Source organism: Chelonia mydas, chromosome 5 (assembly GCF_015237465.2).
Source record: "Chelonia mydas isolate rCheMyd1 chromosome 5, rCheMyd1.pri.v2, whole genome shotgun sequence".
Classification (NCBI taxonomy): Eukaryota; Metazoa; Chordata; order Testudines; family Cheloniidae; genus Chelonia; species Chelonia mydas.
This window is the reverse complement of record NC_051245.2, coordinates 99,175,011-99,199,528: the sequence shown is the minus strand read 5'-3', so window position 1 is coordinate 99,199,528 and position 24,518 is coordinate 99,175,011. Positions and strand designations below refer to the sequence as shown.

The 24,518-nt window shown below is 41.7% G+C and overlaps 1 long non-coding RNA gene across 1 annotated transcript; it reads right to left on the bottom strand.

The window, feature by feature from the left end:
* Positions 1 to 11,796: 11,796 nt before the first annotated feature.
* Positions 11,797 to 23,089, bottom strand: LOC122466082. The gene is made up of 3 exons (XR_006291317.1): positions 23,035 to 23,089; positions 20,287 to 20,431; positions 11,797 to 12,317 (listed from the first exon to the last, which is right to left on the bottom strand). It is a non-coding gene; the product is annotated as an uncharacterized LOC122466082 (long non-coding RNA).
* Between the last annotated feature and the right edge of the window lie 1,429 nt (positions 23,090 to 24,518).

The window sequence follows — 24,518 nt, the reverse complement described above, 5'->3', positions numbered from 1 at the left end:
CATGCTTCCATTGACGAAAGTCAGACGGAGGAAACCACCCTGTGTGAGAGGTGTCTGTTGTTGGAGTGCTTCATGAAGCAGGTAAGAGAGCTGAAAGAGGAGATGGCTCATCTGCGTAGCATCTGGCAGCACAAGGACGTCATAACAGAATGAATATCGAAACATCTGGGATGCACAGGATGCTAGCCAACTTCAGATAACAACCGTGGCATCAGAGAAGGAACCAACTGCTTTATGGGGAAGAAACTGGCTGTTGGCCACCTAGGTGCTCCACCTCTCACCCAGGCCCCCTGTTCTTTGCAGTCAAGAACTGATATGCTGTATGGGCAATTGGAGGTGAAGAGCAGATCCCAATGGCTCAGAAGGAGGAGCCACCTGTCCCCAAGGCTGGGAGGATCACAACCACCACAGCCAAGAGGAGAAGGCGTAGGGTGATGGTGGTTGGGGTCTCCCTTGTTAGGGGGATGGAGGCATTCATCTGCTGACCTGACATAGTGTCCCAGAGGTACGCTGCCTGACTGCAGCCTCCATCTGAGATGTTACAGAAAGATTGACAAGGCTCATCCATCCTCTGACCACTACCCCCTGTTGCTCATCCATGTGGGCACTAATGATGGGTGGGCACAAATTGTGGGCACATATGACCCTCAGCAGATCATCAGTGACTACAGGGCTCTGGGAGAAAGGATGAAGGAGTTGGGGGGTGCAGAATGTGTTCACGTACATCCTCCTACTTGAAGGTATCAGTCAGTGACATGTACATCTTGGCGATGAATCCATGGCTGCACAGATGGTAATGATGGGAAGACTTCAGTTTCCCTGACCATGGGATGCTGTTCCAGGAAGGAGGACTGCTGTGAAGAGATGGGGTCTACCTGACCAAGAAGGAGAAGAGCACCTTTGTGCACCGACTTACCAGCCTAGTGAGCAGGGCTTTTACTACCTACAAAGGGGGCACGTGACAAATGCCCACAGGTAAGCATAAAAAAGTTGACCTTAACAGACAACTAAATGTTGGGTGGGGACATGGAAAATTATAATAGGGTCATAGGAGCAATAAGAGGGAAATTAGTGGGAGGAATTGGCTCAGCATCTTAGATGTCTACGCACAAATGCAAGGAGTATGGAGCATAAACAACAAGAACTGGTAGTATTAGCACCAAAGCTAAATTATGACTTAATTGGTATCACAGAGACTTGGTGGGATAAATCTTATGACTGAAATATTGGTATAGAGGGGTATAGCTTGTTCAGGAAGGACAGGCAAGGAAAAAAGGGAGAAGGTGTTGCATTATACGTCAAGAATATATACACTTGTTTGGAGGTCCAGAAGGAGGTGAGAGGCATACCATAGAAAGTCTCTGGGTAAAGATAAAAGAGGGGAGGAGGGAAATAGCAGTAATGTCATAGTGAGGGTCTACTACAGACAGCCAAACCAGGGAGAGGAGGTGGATGAGGCATTTCTAGAACAAATAACAGAAATATCTAAAACACAAAACTTGGTAGTAATGTGGGACTTTAACTATCCGGTCATCGGTTGGATGTTCTTGGAATGTATTGGATACAACACTTTGTTTCAGAAAATAGCGGACAGCCATTTTAGCTTTGATTCTGATGAACAGGGAGGAGTTGGTAGCAAAATCTGAAGGTGGAAGGCAATTTGAGTGAAAGTGATCATGAAATGATAGATTTCCTGATTCTAAGGAAAGAAAGCAGAATAAGGAAAACGGCCTTTAAAAAAGCAGACTTTAACAAACTCAGAGAACTGATAGGCAGTAGCATGCTGGCTATGTATGCAAAGAATGCACTGCATATCCTGTGTGCCATACCAGCTGTGCGCACCATATGTGAAAGGTCATGCCACATAGAGGATGCCATTTTGGACCACTTAAGGCATGCCTTACTAAAACTGTCACAGCACTCTACTGCTGATAGGTAAGGTCCCATGGGAGGAAAATCTAAAGGATAAAGGAGTTCAGGAGAGCTGGCATTTTCTCAAGGAGACAATATGGAAGGCACAACTGAAAACTATCCCACTGAGAAGGAAAGATAGGACAAATAGTTAGAGGCCAATATGGCTCCATCAGGAGCTCTTTAATGATCTGAAAATCAAAAAGGAATCCTACAAAAAGTGGAAACATGGATGAATTGTTAAGGAGGAGTACAAATGAATAGCACATGCATGCAGGAACAAAATCAGAAAGGTTAAGGCACAAAATGAGTTAAACCTAGCAAGGGACATAAAAGGCAATAAGAAGACATTCTTCAAATACTTTAGGAGCAAGCAAAAGATGAAGGAAAATGTAGGTCCTTTACTTTGCAGGAAAGGAGAGCAAATAACTGACGACATGAAGAAAGCTTAGGTGTTTAATGCCTATTTTGCTTCAGTCTTCCTTAAAAGAATTAATTGTGACTGAATGCTTAACATAATTAATATTAACAAGGAGGAAGGAACACAAGCCAAAATAGGGAAAGAACAGGTTAAAGAATAGTCAGATAAGTTAGATGTATTCAAGTCAGCAGGGCCTGATGGAAATTCAGGATACTTAAGGCTCTAGCTGAAGCAATCTTGGAAACATTCTTGATTATCTTCAAGAACTCATGGAGGACGGGTGAGGTCCCAGAGAAGAGCAAACACAGTACTTGTCTTTAAAAAGGGGGAAAAGAGGACCTGAGGAGTTATAAATTAGTCAACCTAACTTCATTACCTGGAAAGATACTGGAATAAATTATTAAATAATAAATCTGCAAGTACCGAGAGGACAATAGGATGATAAGGAATAGCCTAGCATGGATTTGTCAAGAACAAATCATGCCAGACCAACCTAATTTCCTTCTTTGACAGGGTTATTGGTCTAGTAGATAGGGCAGAAGTAGTAGACATGATATATCTTGATTTCAGTAAGGCTTTAGACACAATCCCAGATGACAGTCTCATAAGCAAATGAGAAATATGGTCTAGATCAGGGGTCGGCAACCTATGGCACGCGTGCCAAACACGGCACATGAGCCAATTTTTAATGGCACCCTGCTGTCTGTTTGACCTGGGCAGAGAGCAGCATGCCACTAAAAATCCTGCCCAGCCCGGCCCGCTCTTTTCCGCCCGCCACCCACCGCTCTCTCCTTGCAGGGTAGGCAAGCTTCCCCCTCCCCCCGCCTCTTCCCCCAGCGTGCTGGGTTCCTGCCCCTCCTTCTCTCCCTCCCTGCCTCCCCCACCTCTTCCCCCACTGTGCTGGGTTCCTGCCCCTCCTTCTTTCCCTCCCTGCGGCCGATCAGCTGACGGCCCTTGCTACGAGCGGGAGAGGTAAAAATGGAGCTGCAGGGCACTCTCTGCTCTGGGGGCCTTGGGGAAGGGGGTGGAATCAGGGTATATCCCCTCCAGCCCCCTGCTATGAGCCACTCAGGGCAGGGGGCTGGGAGCACCCCTACAACCCCAGCCCACACCCCCAGCCCTCTGCCCTGACCCCTGAACCCTCCTCACACACCCCCAGCCGCCTGCCCTGACTCCTGCACCCCACACACATACCCAGCCCCCCCCACACCCCATGCCCTGACTCTTGCCCCCACCACATCCCCACCCCCACCCTGAGCAGCAAACGGGAGCTCCTGCACACACACACACACCCACATTCCCACCTGCACCCCTTGCACCAAATGGGAGCTGCCCAGGTAAGTGCTCCACACCCAAACCTCCTGCCCCAACCCTGAGCCCCCTCCCTCATTCTAGCTCCTGGACAGACCCTGCACCCCAACCCCCAGCCTGCTCCTTCACCCCCAGCCCTGTGCTCAGTGCACTCCCACCCTCAGCTCAGTGCAGAGAGAGAGGAAGAGAATGGCTAGAACCAGGGAGAAGGTAGCTACCTACTCTGTGTGGACAGGGCCGGGACCCCAGACCGGCAGTGGGCTGAGCGGGGCTGGCAGCCGGAACCCTGGCTGGCAGGAGCTGGCGGACGGAACCCCAGACTGACAGCGGGCTGAGCAGAAGCGGGCTGAGCCGCTGCGGGCTGAGCCGCTCAGCCCACTGCCAGTCTGGGGTCCCGGCCACCGGCCCCTCTCAGCCCACTGCTGGTCTGGGGTTCTGGCTGCCGGCCCCTTGCCAGCCGCAGGCCCCACTCAGCCCGCTGCCAGCCTAGGTGAACGGAACCCCAGGCCGGCAACGGGCTGAGCGGGCCGGCGGCATAAGATCAGCATTTTAATTTAATTTTAAATGAAGCTTCTTAAACATTTTGAAAATCTTGTTTACATACGACAATAGTTTAGTTATATATTATGTAGACTTATAGAGAGAGACCTTCTAAAAAATGTTAAAATGTATTATTGGCAAGCGAAACCTTAAATTAAAGTGAATAAATGAAGACTCGGCACTCCACTTCTAAAAGGTTGCCGACCCCTGGTCTAGATTAAATTATTATAAGATGGGTGCACAATTGATTGAAAAAACGTACTCAAAGGTAGCCTGAAGGTGTCTACTATGAAGGAAAAAGTAATGGTGGCGTGAAAGAGGTGAACCTCTCAATGACCCTCGGACGTGTGCAGTGCCAGCAGATCAAGGAGCTGTGCACTAGCTTCGCGCCGATGTTCTCAGCCACCCCAGGATGGACCGAATGGGCATACCACTCCATTGACACAGGTAATGCTCACCCAATTAGAGACCAACCTTACCGGGTGTCTCCTCAAGCTAAAACTGCAATAGAACGGGAGATCCAGGATATGCTACAGATGGGTGTAATCCATCCCTCTGACAGTGCCTGGGCATCTTCAGTGGTTCTAGTTCCCAAACCAGATGGGAAGATATGCTTTCGCATGGACTACCGTAAGCTAAATGCTGTAACTCAGCCAGACAGCTATCCAATGCCACGCACAGATGAACTATTGGAGAAACTGGGGCATGCCCAGTTCATCTCTACCTTAGACTTAACCAAGGGGTACTGGCAAGTACCGCTAGATGAATCCACCAAGGAAAGGTCAGCCTTCATCACCCATGTAGGGCTGTATGAATTTAATGTGCTCCCTTTCGGGCTGTGAAATGCACCTGCCACCTTCCAAAAAGTTGTAGATGGTCTCTTAGCAGGACTGGGAGAATATGCAGTCACGGAAACCTGAAATATAATTATTGACACTGTTCAGAAATAAAAAAGCCTCAATATAGGCTGTTTAAAAATCTTTAATATAAAATGAGATTGGGGAAAGACCGTCCAAAGCCATGTTCTGATTGGCGAGTTATGCCTTTTTCTATCTACATCTAATTGTATCATGCTCATCACCACTAACAAGACGTATACATTTGGCATTTCCCAGGTAAGCTGTTTGTCTGTCTTGTCCAGATACTCAGTCTATTATATATATAAACTCAGCAGTCTGAAAATCCTTCAGGACATGGAGCACATCTTGCTATATCTCCGTATCATTTAGTACAATGAAGCCCTGATTTTTATTAGAGCCTTTGAACTATATCACAATATTAATAACAATTAATAATAACTATGCCATACTTGTATGTAAATTCCCCACTAATATGGTATAACATTAGCAGCCTGTCATATATACATAGTTATCATTTATTGCTTCATAGAATTATAAACTATAAACATTCCCTAAACAGTAGCATGTGGCCACCTCATGGGATCCAGCAACGCTTTCAATGACAGGATGTGAAGAAGAACATCATAACTGATTAAAGAAACAATGGGATTTATTTAGGTTGATTGTAATTACTGATCCTGAATTGGCTGAGACAGATATTCCTACTCATGTGAAAAGTTTCACAGGATCGTTAATGAACAGGAGTTCAACCACAGGAGTTTTTCAGCTACACGCAGCGCTTCTTCTCACTGTATGTGGTATACTGGATGAATACTGACCCATAACACGGGGATGGCACCCCACTGAACTGCCATCAGCACTTTTTTTCAGGAATGTACATTTTTCCTTTGAGGTCTCCCTTTTGAGGCCCAATGTGGACTTACTTAACTTGTGTCTGATGAGAGAACACTAGAGGGGCAGAGAAGGAAAGAGAGCTTTCACTTCTCGTTCTCCATCCACTCCAGGTGAAAAGGGAAACTCTACCATCAGCTTCTCCTCCAGTAGCCAGAATCCAAAGGAAACAGATTCCTCTCTCCTCCTGATACCTCATAGTGGGATGTATGTTTGGGGAGTATATTAGGGAGCACAAGCTTTATTCCCTATATAGTTCCAGACTCTACACTTGCATGTCCATTCACAAATGCATCCCCCACCCCACAACGCAAGCACACACCCTTGTTTGGCTGGCTACTGACCTGCTTGAAAACATGGACTCCTTTCAGATACGATTATTCTCTTGAGCACATTCTTCTACCTGTACTGCAGCCCATCACACAAGATAATGTAATGTCACTGAACCAAATGACATCCACACCCAAGATGTCACAAAACCACCAGAATGGTACTCCCGTTCCTAATTTTAAAGTGACAGCATCATATACTGTATATGGACTTTGCAACATGTGTCTCTGAACTTTCTGGGAATGAACAGACTTTTCATGGTGCACAGCTTTGTATTCATTGTTATAAGTTTATAAAATATACAATAACAAAGTTTTTAATATATAACTCTACATGAAAATCAAGTAGATTTTTTGACCACTACAGTGATTAGCTATTGACATTAACAGTTATACAAGTATACTGTATCCGGCAGAGCACCTTATAAAATAAAGAAATACCAGGGCAGTATAAATATTTGTTTATTTTCCTTGGCAGCCACAGACTATGGCCTTTAAACTGATTGATGGTTAACTGTAGAACTGTAAGACTAGGTTGCAGGATTATCTGAGGATAAACAATGTTCACACCTGTCATTGTATTTGTCTCATGCTGAATTAGAGGTACTATTATAACCTTCTGGAGGTGGGTCATGTGGGCTACCTCTGGGAAAGTATGTTTGTGGTGTTCAGTGATCACTCAGTGGCTAAGGCGCTTGCAAGAGATCTCTTTATTTTATGTCTGGTTCCAACTGGCTCAGCATAACAATGACTTCACAGTGCCTTGTTCAGACTCTCTGTCGTTCCATTAAAGGCACAGCCCCTCACACCATAATATGCATGTCTGTGAATTTTGCAAGCCTATTTAGCATTTTAGCTCATTTCCATCTATATTTTCATGCTCTTTGGAGTAAAGTTATCAGTATTGACATCTTAAAAGATTTTGCAGCTGATGCATGCATAAAACAATATTTGAAGGGCTGCAAAAGCATTATAATTATTACTCATTCTGGATCAGGGCCCACAGGGATAGGTACTGTACAGAGTTTTCTTAAAATTAATATTTCTCTAACCAGAGATGAATCAATAAATTTGGGGGCAACTTCCACTTTTGGATCTCTGTAGGATTATAACCTATAGGAAACTGAATAGTTAAGAAGAATTCAGTACCTTCTGCCAGGTGATGACCAAAGTCATTACTATTTGCTGGCTGTTTGGTGATCTATGTGAAATTAGTTGGTGCCTCAGTCTGTGTTCTAGAGAGCTGGTCTCTATATTTAAAAAGGCACTAGTTGGCATTGTCAGTAGAGTTGACAAAGGCTGAGTGGTCATGGAGACCAAACAACCGTATTGCTAACGGGATGAAGCATAAGGGCATGTGGGTATATAAAGGACTTTAGGGTTACCAGGTCAGCAACTTTCACCCGCAATAAATCCACTTTAAAAAAAAAGTTGAATACAATCTCCCTAAATTATAAGTATAGCCTATAGACAGTGTCTGATAATGAGTTGCTTAATTAAAGATTGGATTCCCGGAAAGCAACTCTTATATCAGTCAAGCTAAAAATGAGACAATATGGAGAAGGGGTTGCCTGAGAGAGAAAAGTGTTTCCTGACAGGAGATGACAATGGAGGGACATTATATGCTCATTACAGAGATAATTAATAAAAATAAAAGTCTGCAAAATAACTCGGAACTTATGGACAAAAGTGAATTTAAAAACCAGAGGGTAATCAGAGGTTCAGTATTCCTAATAATTTCACCAGGCACAATCATTTTCATAAAGAAATAAATATTTTTAAAATTGCCCGGGGCCCAGCCCCCAGTAATTTATCACATTTGCTACATTTTTTCTCCACTAGATTACCTGCCAGGCAGGACAATGGACGGCCACATGGCCACCAACATATCACTTGCATATGCATTGCCTGCAATATCCCTTTGTTCTAATCAAAAGACAAAGCAGAGATGTTAAACCATGCACTCTGCACTCCCACAGTCACTGCAGGGGGCCAGATCCTTGCCTGATTTGCCTTAGCAGTGGTGTGTGGAACAGCCTTAAACCTGGCTTAGCCAGCTCCAGGAGGATTTCCTCTGAAAGGGTGTCTCTGGGTGCTGTGGAGACACTACAGTAGCTCTTAAACCTTCCCATCCCCCTCAGCTGTTGGCATGGGGAATGGCTAAGGGGATGGTGATGGTCGCAGGGGCATCCCGGTGAACCCCAGGCCAGTCCTAGCACCTGCTAGCAGCATGTGCAAAGTCTGCTCTAATTCATGCCCAGTGGAGAGTTGCCCTCCAGCTGCAAAATGCAAAAGGCGCCTTTGGATCATCCAGCCCCTCAGCTGTGCTGAGATCTGCTCCTTTGTAGCTGAGGGTATGGCCCAGTGTTTCATCTCAGACTCGGGAGTGGATCAATAGCATTTATTTTGGCCCTCATCACCCTGTAATATCTGGGCATTGCTCATATACTAATCCTTCAAGGGAACTGAGACCATTCAGCATGCAGAGAAATTTGCTTTTGGAACAGTCCAGAATTCTGGGGCTCCTTCCCTGCTGGCATCCAAAGTTATGTTTTGCCTCCATTTCTCTCCTGGCCAACTTACAAAAAAGGCTTTGGTGGATGTTACAAATTCATCTGAAAGTCCTCCAGCTGTGTTAAGTTAGTCATGGGGGATGCGTGTTATTAAAAAGTCACACTGCTGAAGCTAACTCTAACACAGCCAGCATCTCCCTTCCCCCTTGTTTGCATGTCTTCATAAGAATGTTTGTGTGATGATTTGTTAATCGCTTCTCTGATCATTTTACACAGCCAGCAGTATTCATAATCTGGAAATAATTACACTGGAAGAATGGATAGCTTGTGGCACCAGTAATGTGTATGAGACTTTCACTTCAACATTACCAATGAAAATCTGTCCCAGCCTGACGATGAAAAGAAAGCGTTACTATTGGTGGAGGAAGAATCCTGGCCCTGGAGAGGTTGGGCTGCAGTCATGTGAGGAAGTTCTCATACAAGTCTAAGCATTCCCTCTACTCCTTTCCTGTTGCTGGCTCTGTCTATTTTGCCCATGTGACTGTTAGTGTAGTGCAGGAAATGGACATGCAGTGAGGAAATGGGGTGGTGGTGGGAAATTCTGGTAAATAGCTATCTACATTCTATACTGCAAGAAATGAAAGCTGCCCCATTACAGATAGGATGAGGGGACCTGCAGGAGGCCCTTGCAGAGCTGAGAGAAGTATGTGGTGTTGTGTTGGGAAGCTGTCATGTGGCTGGGAACAAGGAGCAGTTGGCCTGCAGGAAGCTCCCAAGACAGGTCAGAATTCAAAGAACAAATAAAATTTTCCTTCAAAATTGAATCTCATCACTGAAGGTGTAACAGGTGCAGGGAGTTTATCAAACCCTTGGAGAAACAGAGTGAAGTACGTGTCTGAGAGTAAAGCAGAGCCTGGCGAAGGGCTTGTCCATGTGCAGAATTGTGTTGGTTTAACTAAAGGTGTGTGTAGCCATTACTACTATGCTCTTCTCACTCATTTTGATGTATTAGGGCAGGATTTTGCCTGGAGTTGCTAGTCTTACAATCAGCTTAATGGAATACAACATAATCTTAGTTATCAATCGTAACAAGACTAGAAATGAATCTTGAAAGCAAGTAAAACCAGAGTCAAGTTACGTAATCCTGTCTCAGGGAGTATGATCAAAACACAATTGCAAGAGAATTGTGCCATTGCAGAACTAGCAATTAGATAAAATCTACAAATGTGGGAGGCAATATTCCTACTCTGTGTAGATAAAACAATCACCTACCGCCTTGAAAGCATAGTCTATAAATAAAATACAGTAGAAAGTATAGATTCTAAAGCCAGAAGGGACCGTTGTGATCATCTAGTCTGACTTCCTGTATAAGACAGGTCCTAAAACTTCCCAAAATAATTCCAAGGGCAGATCTTTTAGAAAAACATCCAATCTTGATTTAAAAATTGTCACTGATGAAGAATCCACCATGACCCTTGGTAAATTGTTCCATTGGTTAATTTCTCTCACAGTTAAAAATTTACACCTTATTTCCAGTTGGAATTTATCTAGCTTCAGCTTCCAGCCATTGAATCATGTTATACATTTGGCTGCTTGAAGAGCCCATTATTAAATATGTGTTCCCCATGTAGATACTTATAAACTAGTCAAGTCACCCGTTAACCTTCTCTTTCTTAAGCTAAACAGATTAAGCTTCTTGAGTCTATCACCATAAGGTGTGTTTTCTAATCCTTTCATCATTCTCATGGCTCCTCTCTGAACCCTCTCCAATTTATCAACATCCTTCTTAAACTGTGAACACCAGACGTGGACCCAGCATTCCAGCAGTTGTTGCACCAGTGCCAAATATAGAGGTAAAATAACCTCCCTATTGCTTCTCAACATTCTCCTTTGTATGCATCCCCTAGAACAGAATTAGCCCTTTTGGCCACAGCATCACACTAGGATCTCATGTTCAGCTGATTATCCACCATAACACCGAAATCTTTTTCAGAGTCACTGCTTCCCAGGACAGATTCTCTCATCATGTAAGTATGGCTTACATTCTTTGTTCCTAGATGCATACATTTACATTTAGCCATATTAAAGCATATATTGTTTGTTTGCATCTAGCTACCAAGTGAACTAGATTGCTCTGTATCAGTGACCTGATATTATTTACCACTCCCCCAATTATAGTATCATCTGCAAACTTTATCAGTGATGATTTTATGTTTACTTCCAGGTCAATAATAAAAATTTTAAATAGCGTAGGGGCCAAGAACTGATCTCTGTGGGACCCGACTAGAAACACACCTATTCGATGATGATTCCCGGTTTACAATTACATTTCGAGACCTATCAGTTAACCAGCTTTTAATCCATTTAATGTGTGCCATGTTCATTTTATGTCTTTCTATTTTTTTAATCAAAATATCATGCAGTACCAAGTCAAATGCCTTACAGAAGTCTAAGTATATTACATCAACACTTTTTCCTTTGTCAACCAAACGTATAATCTCATCAAAAAAGTTAGTTTGACGGGATCTATTTTACATAAACCCATATTGATTTGCATTAATTATATTACCCTTCTTTAAATGTTTATTAATTGAGTCCACTATCAGCTGCTTCATTATGTTGCCTGGGATTGATGTCAGACTGATAGGCCTGTAATTATCCCGGGCCATCCAATTCACCCTTTTAAACAATGGCAGAACATTAGCTTTCATCTAGTCTTCTAGAATTCCCCAGTGTTCCAAAATTTATTGAAAATCAATTTTAATGGTCCAGCAAGCTTATCAGTCAGGTCTTTTAAAACTCTTGGATGCAAGTTATTTGGGCCTGCTGGTTTAAAAATGACTAACTTTACTAGCTGCTGTTTAACATCCTCCTGAGATATTAGTGAGGTCCTTTTGGTATTGAAACCAGATGTGAGGGATTCATAGTGAAGCATAAAAACCAAAAGAAATCTTTATTTCAGTCAGAGAGATAACACACTATTTATTTGAGTATATCCAAATTATATTAATAGGGCAAAATATTCCTTCAGAGGTACAGAGTCCATGGGGTAAAAAATGCTTGTTGGAACACAGTCTGGCAAGAACACCCCTCCAAAGGAAGTTTAAGCCAAAAACCTAATAATCTGGCATGATAGCTAGTTGCTCAGTGCAGTCAGCATATCTAATTAGTATGGGTGAGTTTGAGCCTTTAAAGATTAGACACAACCTTGAGCTTGTGGTTGTGGCACCAGGAGGCGCTGTGACTCAGAAATACACCCCTAAGTCACAATTTCTACACTTACAGTATTTCTCCTTGCTCCTTGTGTGGTAGAAACTTGTTGCAGGGTACACTGCTGGTGGCCAGTGAGTAGAGGATTGAGCCAAGGCTTTACCTATTCCCTGCCTCCTCCCTTCTCCCCTGCTCCATATAGGGAGTAAACAGGCACGTGACACCTGCCTTCTTCTACCTTCCCAGAGCCAAGATCTTGGTAACCCACACAATGGCATAAGGCAAATTCTTACCTCCTTCTGCAGGCATGTAGTTCAAGTCACAATCTAGTCTGGAAAGCAAACAGAATACCATTATCAGGGAAAAATAAGTATCCCTGTGGTGGTTTCAGTGCTATTTGCAAGATTATAATCGCAAAGACATTCAGTTGCACAATACAATCATGATATGAAATCTTAAAATCTTAAATTGAAAGTTCAAGATAAGTTCTATAGTTTAATTCCATGTGAAGATAAACCAAAATAAAATTAGCACCCTCCATTCCAACAATCTCTTCCTTTTCCGGAAATTCCCTATACTTAAAAATGACCACTCAGCCCAATTAAACCCAAGCCTCATTGCTTACAAGAGAGAAAAGCATTCAAATTAAGAGTACAAATTTTCTGAAAATATCGTTCTGTACCTAACCAAGACTTCACTGAGACCAAGAAAATGTGATGAAGTCTGGTATCTGTAACCTGGCTTATCCCTGATAGGTGACAATTTCTTATTTCTAGTAGACCATAGGTGCCAGAGCTGGAGCACCCAACAGGGAAAAAATGGTGGGTGCTGAGTATCCACCAGCAGCCCCCCATTAGCTTTCCCCCACCTTCCCAGTGCCTTCCGCCTGCCAGCATGCCCCGCAGATCAGCGCCTCTCCCTTCCTCCCAGTGCCTCCCGCCTGCCACTAACAGCCGTTTCGTGGCATGCAGGAGGCTGGGAGGGAGGAGCGAGGACACAATGTGCTCGGGGGAAAGGGGTGGAACTGGACAGGAAGAGGTGGGGTGGGAAGAGGCAGGGCATTGGTGGGGCCTTGGAGAAGAGGTGGAGTGGGGGGCGGGGCCTGGGGCAGAGTTGGGGGTCAAGCACCCCCTGGCACTTTGGAAAGTCAGTGCCTGTGTAGTAGACAGTAATTCACAGGTCATGAGACTGTCAGTGGCATTGGTGTTGTAGAAGTTTTCATATTTGGCAGGCTCCATGTAAAAAACAATGTGGTGCCACTCATTATCACAGGATCTAATCCAAGCAGCCAGTGAAGCAAATAGTATCTTCCTGTATCACTCATTCAAAAATATTAATCACTCTTAAATGTTTCGTAGTCTGTACACCAGTATTTTCCAGCTCATCAATTCTTGAGATACTTTTCAATTTCTTATTCATTACAAGAATCCCTATGTGTTCCAATGTTGGGCTAGAGTTCTCCAAACCTGCTATACAACCTCCATCTGTTACATCAAAACAATTGAAATATTGCTGTCTGTCTTTCAAAACCATAAAAGGACAACATAGGAACAGCCATGGATTACACTCACAGTCCATCTAGTCCAGTATTTACCTCTGTCAGGGGCCAGCAACAGATAATGATGAGGAAGGTGCATGAAACCCAACAGTAGGATAAGAGATAATCTGTCCCCCATGAAAGTCTCATCCAAACTCCTAATAGTTAGCAACTTGTTGGGTGAGATTTTATGTCCTTTCCAAAACTTTATTTAGCATCAACTATTATAACTTTGGAGAACCTTGTTGTTCATATAAATGTCCAATCCTTCCTTGAATCCTGCTAAGTTTTTGGCCTCAGTGACATTCCATGGTAACGAGTTCCATAGTTTAACTAAAATTATATGAAAATATATTATTGTTGTGTTTCTTTCCATCTAGTAAATAGAAGCACTTGGTAGCACGTGTTAGACTCTATCTAAGTTTGCAAAAGAGCTTCCATTACAGCCCCTCACCTTACATTATTCTGAAAATATTTCAAAACATTCCCCTTTTTGGGTTGAGATTTTCCGGTTTTGGTGGCTGCCAGAAGGTGACTATTTCTAAACAATTTGAGCAAAACCTCTTCTGCCATATATGAGTTTAGCAAGGGTGAAATAAGTACCATAAGTAAAATTCTATTTAAAAAGGACTAAGAAGCTGACATTTGAAACTTGCCTGGTCATCGGGTAATATCTGAAAAATGAATCATGTGCAGTAGAATATTTCCACCAAGTGGGCACCAGAGCCAGAGTTTGTCAACTTGGCTCCCATAGTTAACTTCTAAATAAAAGTGACTTTCAGAAATGTAGTGCACCCACAAATTCAGTTGAAGTCAATGGATGTGGCAGGTGGTCACCACTTTTGAAAATCAGGCCACCTGAATTTCAGTGTCCAAATATGGAGCTTAACTGTAGGCAGCCAAGTTTGAAACTGTTGGCTTTAAGCACAGATACACTGAGCATCTGTGCATAGTTGGTCAGGTGCACACTTGTTTCAGAGAACTTACCAGCTCTGTGGGTCAAACCAGTGAACTTGAAAATTGTACAAGTGGACATTTGTGGAGAAAGGAACTTAGAAGCACTGCATGTAAGTCTGTAAGGTGCACAAGTGGAATAGGCAAAGATCAAAGAATTTAGGAGTTTGGTAGCAAAGGTAATGGAGCTTGTAAACTGTGCAAGGCGATTACTTCCAGATTTTCTTTTCCCTGCCTTTCTGTTTCTCCTAAGGGACAACAAGGACGTTAATGCTGTGTAAAGGTGCAATATAAAGGTTCCAAGATCAAGAAAAACACAAGTATGGTTACTCTAGTAACATTAACTCTAGTAAAATTAACATCAGTCACATTGCATTTATTTTTGATTCCCCATTTCTTTGTTAAATGTAAATATTTGTTATTACTATATACTATGACATATACAGGATGTACAAAGGAGAGGCATTAACATTTTGGAAGTAGCATTAACATTTGTGATGAGGAGAGATTAATAAGACTGGGACTTTTCAGTTCGGAAAAGAGATGACCAAAGTCATCTATAGATGATACAGGTCTATAAAATCGTGACTGGTGTGGAGAAAGTGACTAAGGAAGAGTTGTTTACTCCTTCACATAATACAAGAACCAGGGGTCACCCAATGAAATTAATAGACAGAAGGTTTAAAACAAACAAAAGGAAGTGCTTCTTCACGGAACTGACAGTCAACCTGTGGAACTCATTGCCAGTGGACGTTGTGAAGGCCAGAACTACATCAGGGTTCAAAAAATAACTAGATAATGTAAAGGAAGATAGGTCCATCAATGGCTATTAGCCAAGATGATCAGTGATTAACCCCATGCTCTAAGTGTCCCTAGCTGCTGATTGTTAGAAACTGAGAGTGGACAAGAGGGAATGCCTGTTCTGTTCATTCCTTCTGATGCACCTGGCACTGGCCATGGTCAGAAGACAGAATTCTGGGCTAGATGGACCACTGGTCTGAATCAGTATGACTGTTTTTATGTTCATATGTCCTCATTTTTTGAGTGCCTGATCCTCTAGTCTTAGCATTGCATTAACATAGTATTTTGCATTTAATTTTCTAGGTATTTCCTAGGCAAAAGGTGGAGGAAAACCAGAAAAGATACAATCATCATGGAATTAGTTTTTGGACTTTCCTTTTTCTGTGAATAGCACTGTCCTGTTTTGGATGAACGCCAAGGGTTACTTTATTGTGTGTTATTTTGTTGCCCTCTAGTGGCTGAATACAAGGAACAGTATTTTCATCTTCAAAGTGTATGTGCATCGTCATTTCAAACTCTCGTGGCTGCAGCCTGCAGAAGATAAAAGCCTTAATACTACTTTGCAAGTGTGACAGCTTCTAGGTTACTGCTAGTCAGTTGTTATTATTTTTATTATTTTTCTCCAGTAGTTGTTTATAATACCATTTAGCCAGATAAAAAATAAGGTGTTTTTTTTTACCATTATGCTTTTTTATTTCACAAAATTTGAGGGTCTGTGTGTGTGTGTGTATTCGTGTGTGTGTGTTGCGTATTCTGTGGAGCTGAAATGAAGATGGCAGGTTTGGTTTGTTTCCTACTTTTTTCAGCCAACATCCTCCATGTCAGCTATGCCAGAAGGAGCATATGAACACAAAAAGTTTCTTTTAGTGGGGTCAGTTTATCTTTAAAAAAATGTGATAAAGGTGGATAACTTTCGGCAGATATTTAAAAACTTGAAGATATACCCTGTCGTACTAATAATTCAAAGGAAGGTTGAATTTTGCAATGGCTCCATTTGACTGTTCTGAATCCTTTATAAGAGGATTTTATTACCAGAAACTCAAGCACGGGATCCCCTATGCAGCAGAATGTCAATGAAACACAGTACGCTACTAATAGATTGCGAAACCCATTAAACCAGACCACACCTTTTTTTCTTAAAGGCAGATGGAAATTTCCCTCCTATCGGAGGTATATTCAATCTCACAGAGCATGACTTTAAAGCTTCAATAGTCTCCTATTCTCATTCCATTGTTACAACACCTATCAAATCAAGCAGATTAAATTGTTACACAGTAAGTATGTGCTCCAGACCTTTACTGTATCATAAAAAGTTCCCTGTTGTACAAAGTTGCATTGTATCCCACACAGAACATTCAACTCAATACCTCATAATTAAACAAAATGGCAAACTTTTTTTTGAGAATTTAACTGACACATTTTAATAAGTGTATGGTGGTGTTGTAGCGGTGTTGGTCCCAGGATGTTTTAGAGACAAGGTGGGTGAGGTAATATCTTTTATTGGACCAATTTCTTTTGGTGAGAGAGACAAGCTTTCAAGCTTACACAAAGATATTACCTCACCCACCTTGTCTCTCACATTTTTAATAATTCACTTAATTAGCAAAGGCACGACTCAAGCAATTCTGTGTGTCCTGGAGATTCAACGTATGTAAAATGTGTCCCCTTGGACTTAATTTATTATTATACAGTGATTGTTCCTGTTGTTGTTAAGCAGTCATATTGAGATAGCACCTAGAAGCTTCAACAAAGTTGTGTCCCCATTGTTCCAGGCACTATACAAACATACAAGAAATGACAGTCCCTGCCCCAAGGAGATATATGATTGACTTAGTCTCATATATGTTGTAACAAACACATATGCCCCATTGTGAAGGAAAGCACCTCTGTATTTACACTCTACATACTATTGTAATAATCTTTCTACAGAATATGCCTTGTGAGGCATCGTTTGAAAATTAATAACTCATAGGTCAATAGAATCATGGTGAAATGCATGTAATAAGACTGTGTGTAAATTTATGAAATCTCCCATGTATGACGTTAAAGGCACATGCCCAAACTCACGTAGCCCCACTTAGGTATAACTGGTCAAGCAAGCCTGTCTTAAACAAAGGAAAGTGTGTTTACCTCATTTTGCATATAAGCTATAAAAAAGTCCTCAGACAGTGAGAGGGAGCGAAGAAAGAAGACAAAGAAAATTTCAGCAAACACAGGTGAAAAGCAATAGCATACCACCTTGTTCCTCTCAGACTACATGTATCCTTGCTCTCAGCTGGGAAGAACTTTATCTAGGAGTCACTCTCAGGAAAATGCATTTCAAAGGGTGACTGAACTATAAAAATAAGGGGCAAAAACACCCCAAGTTATCGCTCCCTGACCATCTCTTTTTTTCCACCTAAGATGATAAAAGAAACAGCCTATGGACTTTGGGTGCAGATCCTGGCCTGAAACTTGGTCAGCAATGATACTGGGAACCTGTGGTAAGAACTTCACTTTAAACCAAGTCTAGTTTGTTACGTTTAGTACTAGGAAGCATTTTATCTTAATTTTTCTTGTAACCATTTCTGATTTTAATACCTTAATACTTGTACTCACTTAAAATCTCTCTCTTTGTAGTTAAATACACTTTTGTTGTTCTTTAATCAAAATTAATCCAGTGTTGTGAACTGTGTAGGAACTACATTTAAGGTGGCAAGCTGTTATATATTGTTCCCTTACAAGGACAATGGACCTAAAAATATCTGACCTGTCCAGGAAAGGGCTGGACAGTACAGAACACACATTTGGGGCTGGGGGGATTCAGGACTGGGGGCATTTTGGAGTCACCCTGAAAGTAATAATCAAGGCTGGTGGGAGCCAGAGTGTAGCTGGTGTTTGCTGATGGACTGTTGGCATCAGAGTTGCTGAACCAGAACTGTGGCCATACACAGATACTCAGGGTGTGACCTGGATGCTGGCAGGATGTGGGAGCTACAACAGCAAAGCACTGCGAGGCATCCAGTGTTGCAGGGCAGGGGTGACACAGCCCCTCACTGGTCTGGATTGCAACCTGGAATGTCATACCCATATGTACAGTTTCTTACTATTTTTCTCTCATAATCAAGTCAAGTGTGTGTCATTCTACCCACCTATTCATGCAAGGCAAGTAATTTTTTGAGGATGAGTGAGGGAAGTAGTTTTTTTGTTATCTTGGCCATATGTGGTGAGTAGGTTTTGTCTCTGGGCTGAGACATTTTCCTAACAATTTTGCAAGACTTTTGTCAAAAATACACCTGTCTATCCATGAATTTTGAAGCTGATTTTTCTCTGCGGTGGTGGCAGTGCTGGAAATATGGATACTGATCTTTAAACATCACAATTAAGTACCTAGCTCAGTCATGAAGCCATGGGGAATGTGAATTTCCCTATATTCCATTACTTTAAAAAATGATACCATGTGGCTAGTTGTTTTTGTTTTTTGTCTCTCTCCATTGACTCCAGTCAGGAGTGAGTTCAGGTTAGTTCTCTTCTCAAAAGTGGGATGGGCGCTTGAAATGGGGACAGATTAAGTTGCTACTAGGTGTTGGGAGAGATAAGACATGAGACTCCTGCCTTTTTATCATGGCAAATGTGTGCATTTTAGGGTTTTGAATTGTGACCTTACTTATGCTTAGGGCCCTACCAAATTCTCGGTCCATTTTGGCCAATTTCATGGTCATAGGATTTTAAAAATTTTAATTTTCATGATTTCAGCTATTTAAATCAAATTTCACAGTGTTGTAATTGAAGGGAGCCTGACCCAAAAAGGAGTTATAAGCTTATTGTGGGGCGGGGAATTCAGTACTGCTACTCTTACTTCTGCGTTGCTGCTGGTGTTGCCTTCAGAGCTGGGCAGCTGGAGAGCAGCGGCTGCTGGCTGGGAGCCCCGCTCTGAAGGCAGAACTGCCATCAGTAGCAGCGTAGAAGTAAGGAGGGCATGGTATAGTTTTGCCACCCTTACTTCTGTGCTGCTGCTGGCAGTCGCTGCTCTCTGTCTGCCCAGCTCTGAAGGCAGTGCAGAAGTGAGGGTGACAATACCACAACCCTCCTAAAATAACCTTGGGACCCCCTGTGCAACTCTCTCTTGGGTCAGGACCTCCAGTTGGAGAAACGCTGGTCTCCCCTGTGAAATCTGTATAGTATAGAGTAAAAGCACACAAAAGACCAGATTTCACAGTGGGAGACCAGATTTCACAGTCCGTGACACGTTTTTCATGGCTGTGAATTTGGTAGGCTACATAAAAATCAAAGCAACACACACATACTTGTGTAGTTTGGTATCTACATTTTAAAATGTGCCTTCTAAGATGACTGAAAATTGAATATTTTGAAATTATTAATTAAATGTTTTTCAGGCAGACCATGTGCTGTGACCTCCCCACCCCCTTTAGATTTTTCCTAGGTAGGTCTGATAAAAAATTATCCATTGAAACTTTTTTAAACAAAAAAGTCCTTTTTTTTCCATATGAAATTTTTCATGGAAAAATTTTGCTTACTTCAAAATTTTCCAGGTTTTCCAAGAAAAACCCAAACCTAACATTTTTCATTTAAAAAACCCTAAAATTTTTCAATGTTTCAAAAACCAAAAATGTATGTTTTCAGTAATTGTTTGTTTGTTCAAAACAAAGACACAAAATTTTTACTAAAAACCAAAAAATATTTCAGTTTTTGAACAGCAACAAATATTCAGATTGCTCCTTTTTAAAAAATGAAAAATGTGGTTTTTTTCATGAAAATGTGCAGGAAATTTTTTTATATTGCTTCCTCCCCCCCCAAATATACCTTGAAAATACCATTTTCTGACCGCCCCTACAGGAGGTGCTCCTCACTCTGTTCTGTCTAGGCACAACTCTGCAAAGACTGTATACACGAGAAAACTAGAAATGTGCCTCTTTATTTCTCTCAATTATTGGAGGCTATGCTTTGCAGTAATTTTCAGTATTAGTTTTTCAAAAAATATTTCCCCTTGAAATAATTATTTACTTACTAGATTGGAATATGGATGGCTTTGGAGCAATTGTGACATTGTATATCAGGCACCCTCAGGCCTTTATACACCATGCTAGGATACACTTCCCCCTTTTTGGACCTGATTCCATCTTGCCTTGTGCACCATTTATTGTCACTTACTCCTGTACAAAGCAAATGCAAAAGGTGAATTCTGGTTTGGTAGTGTTTTACCCACATTTTCCACTCTCCTTATTAAATGACTGCTCAAAATGCAAAACAATGGAGAATCAGGCCCCCAGTTCTGTATTTTGGCTGCATAAGTGAGTCTCCATATTTAAAAACAACCAAACAAAACCCACTGAGTTATCTGGATTCCTGGGGAATGAGAATGCGCAGCCCCAGTACAGAGAGAATGAACACAGTGGCTTTGATCCTTGGGTCTAGCCAGGCTGTGCTTCGCATGTGACCCAACTGTGGGGAAAGGGACAAAGCAAACATGACCTTTGTGCTCCACTGATTCCTGGGGGCCAGTTAATCCTCCAGCATAAATCAGGGCAGCTCTATCTAAACTGGTTATGCCCCAAAGGGCCATTATGTTGGCCAGGGATTGCCAAAGTGCAGCCGTGCTTTGGCCAAATGTTATCCCTAGCCACACAATCCTCTACATATGCCTCCAGTTCTGTGGGACTTCTCAGCTGCCCTGTGAGAGCAGATTTATATCTCTTTTGCACAACTGGAGCAGAGCAAAGGGGATAGATATAAGCCAGGACCTGGCTCATTGTCTGCAAAGGGGCAGCTAATTGTAAACCTTCCATTTCCAGAATATGATTTAACCAAAAATACTATCAAAACAACTAGAAAGCCCATGGTTGTTTACTAGTTTCAGCAATTTTTGGCTATTTTAAGCAATTCATGCTTGACCTAACCTCCTATAGGAGGTTGCCTTCTGTTTCATAAATCATTAATTATCCCAGAATGTTCACTGTTGTTAATGATCTAAGAGGCCTGTTGAGAGGTGAAGTGACATTCGGGAAATTAAATATGAAAGAGCCATGAAGGCAATGCAAACACAAGAGCAAACAAATTTAAAAGGAAACCATTCCATTGTGCTTGTCTTAAAGATTAACAATTAGTGCCCAAATCCTGCTTCACCTTAATGGAACTCTAATTGTCTGAGTAACTTAATGCTAGATTTGGCCCGTGTTTTGGCAAAGTGAAAGTTACAGCTTTCTTGAATCAGGAAGCCAGGCATGTACAGTATTCAATAGTGCAGCATTAGCCAGGGTCTAGCAAATTGCTGCTGGTTTTTAAATACTGTACCATCAAACAGTTTTCTGACAGCAGATTTTATTCTACTTGCCACTTTTAATATAGCAACAGATGGTGAGGTGGGTACAGTTCATCCAGCTTCAGTGCCAATGCCCTTTGTTAATAAGAAAAATGGTTCAGTAATGCAAACCATAATCATTTGATTTCACTAGCTGGTGAATGAGCTGATTAGCCCATCACACATTTCCTTTTTCCATCATCCCCTACACTTTTGCAAAGTTCCTTCTCTCTGTTGCCAGACTTGGACTCTCCATCTCTATTCCTTAAGGACAAGAGGTTTTTGCAAGGTGATCAGTTAGAGTCATGACCCCAGGAATACTATGTGCATCTTTATATTTTGGAAGGATTGTTAATGTTTTCCAAGGGCTGTATTGCTTTGCTGTTTTAAATTTTCCTCTCTCAGATAGCCCCGCAGAATAGAATATGAATACCCAGAGATCAGCAGCTTTACTGTTTTATGCCATTCTTGGCTGGCTGCTTTGGGAACTGCTCTGAAGCTGTAAGAGGTCAATCTATAATAAATCAAGTGGGTATGTATGAGTGACTTTCAGACAACACAAGGAAAGTCTGTGTTATTTTTGAGCCTCCTACTTATGCTGAACATATTTAACAACTCATTCCTTGAAACTATTGACAATGGCCCTGATTCAGCAAAGCACCCAAGTCAATGGGACTTAAGCATGTGCTAAAGTAGTTTACTGAATAGCAGTGGACTTAAGCACATACTTAAGAACTTTGGTCCTGAAGTTTTATTTACAAGGTTAGAAGCCTAAAGTCAGCAGCCAGAATCAAGAGACTTCCCCATTTTCCCCATTAATGACTGGCCACTCTACACAGGTCCTACACTTTGAAAATGATGATTAAAAACTAATTTAAAAAGCATAATCCTATGCTTTTTATGGCACCTTAAATATACAGAGAATACTAATATTCACTCATTGGGAAAAGACAGGTTTCAGAGTAACAGCCGTGTTAGTCTGTATTCGCAAAAAGAAAAGGAGGACTTGTGGCACCTTAGAGACTAACCAATTTATTTGAGCATAAGCTTTCGTGAGCTACAGCTCACTTCATTAATGCATTAATGCATCCGATGAAGTGAGCTGTAGCTCACGAAAGCTTATGCTCAAATAAATTGGTTAGTCTCTAAGGTGCCACAAGTACTCCTTTTCTCATTGGGAAAAGATTTTCGTTTGAGTTTAAAAGTAGAAGGCAGATTAAAAATTACATACTCAAAAATATTTCTTTCAGACACAAACCCAGTAACATATTCCATACAAGAAGATTTTGTTTTTCTGTAATCAAAAGATTCTCTTAAAAATAAGCTGCTGTAGTATGAGGTAATAAAGCAGTAGACTGTAGCTATTTGTAAGCTATAAAGTATTGAGGTAGAACCACAGAAGTATAATTATGTTTAAGGAAATATATGCAACTTTTTGTACAGATGTTTTTAGATTACCAAAGAGCATTGTGCACCAGAAGTCCTCATTCACCAGAATTCTTGTAAATTTCAGTTTTCTCCAGTTCACCTCTTAGTTTGCATCTCAGAGTGGTGAAATGCCATTTCTGAGGAGCCAAGAGGCAAAAAAAGTAATTTTAGAAGTTATAATGTAACTACAAAGTACAGAGTTTTGTTTTTTGCCATACAGCTTTCCAGAAAGCACATATTTTAAACATGTATGATTAATAGAGAAGAAAATGTCCAGATGGTGCACATCAAATACACTACTGCTGGGGAGGAGCAGAGCTAAATGCTAAAAGAACTCATTTAACCCTTTCCCCTGAGACCATTCAATGAGAGCAAAAAGTCATTTGTTAATACTATATATATAGTACTGCACAGTGTGTATACAGGCACACGCATATGCAAACACACTATACTATACTGTACTATATAAGGAGAACAGATCATATATCCACATATATCTATACAGTTATCTATATATCTAAGGATCGTATATTACACCTGAAGAGCTCAAAGTGCTTTACAAACTCTAATTAATGCTTACAATGCTCAATTATCTTCAATTTACAGATGTGGAAACTGAGGCACGGCAAAGTTAAGTGATTTGCCTAAGATTACATGGGAATTCTGTGGCAGAATCAGGCGTAGAACACAAATCACAGGACCCACCCTCCTTTAACCATCAGAGCAATCTATTGCTCCTTCCCATTTTCGAGTCTAGAAACCCAAAATAATCTTAAATGACAGGTTTAAACTGAGAAAATCCAGATTGCCACTCCATCCTTAATATTTCTTTCCTCCAAAAGTATTGCAGCTCATAAAATAACACTCAATACTGAGAGGAATCTCTATGTTACAATGCAAAAGCTTGGTGAGAAATGAGTTAACAATTCTGTGGCGGCCTCTCCTCAGATTTTAATAGATTTTATGGAAACCAGATTTATTCTGCATTACAAGTTTCACTATGCACATTTTAAAGCTGTAAATAACGTACAGGACCTCCCCTTCCCATCTAGCTCCAGGTCACTTTGTGTCAACTGAGATGGAAGGATGCGGAATTGCTGGCACTGTACTGCGCACTCATGAAGAGGGTGGGAGCCCAGGCCTTGTTCTCAAGGGCCTGCCTCTCTGGAATTTTCTCTCCCTCAGTACACACGAAAGCACATCACCGGCAGGCAGCATGGAAACCTTCCAGAAGCTGATTTCCTTTTCTTAGTTATCATGTTGTTTTCATAGTCTGTGTTGCATAGTTTTGTGTGGCTACTTCAGCAGTTGAATGTCAGGGTTTTCCGTGCCTTGCTCGTGCTCTAGCTTTTCCAGACAGTGGCTTTGGGTCACTGCCGATGAAGGCTGAATTTGTATGTGAGTTCTATGGTGGACATGAAAAGCATATCTACGTTACTTAAAAGTGTCACAAGTCTAAAGACCCCTGTGGTAGTGAATCAATTGACTCGGGCTCATGCTACAGGCGTAAACAT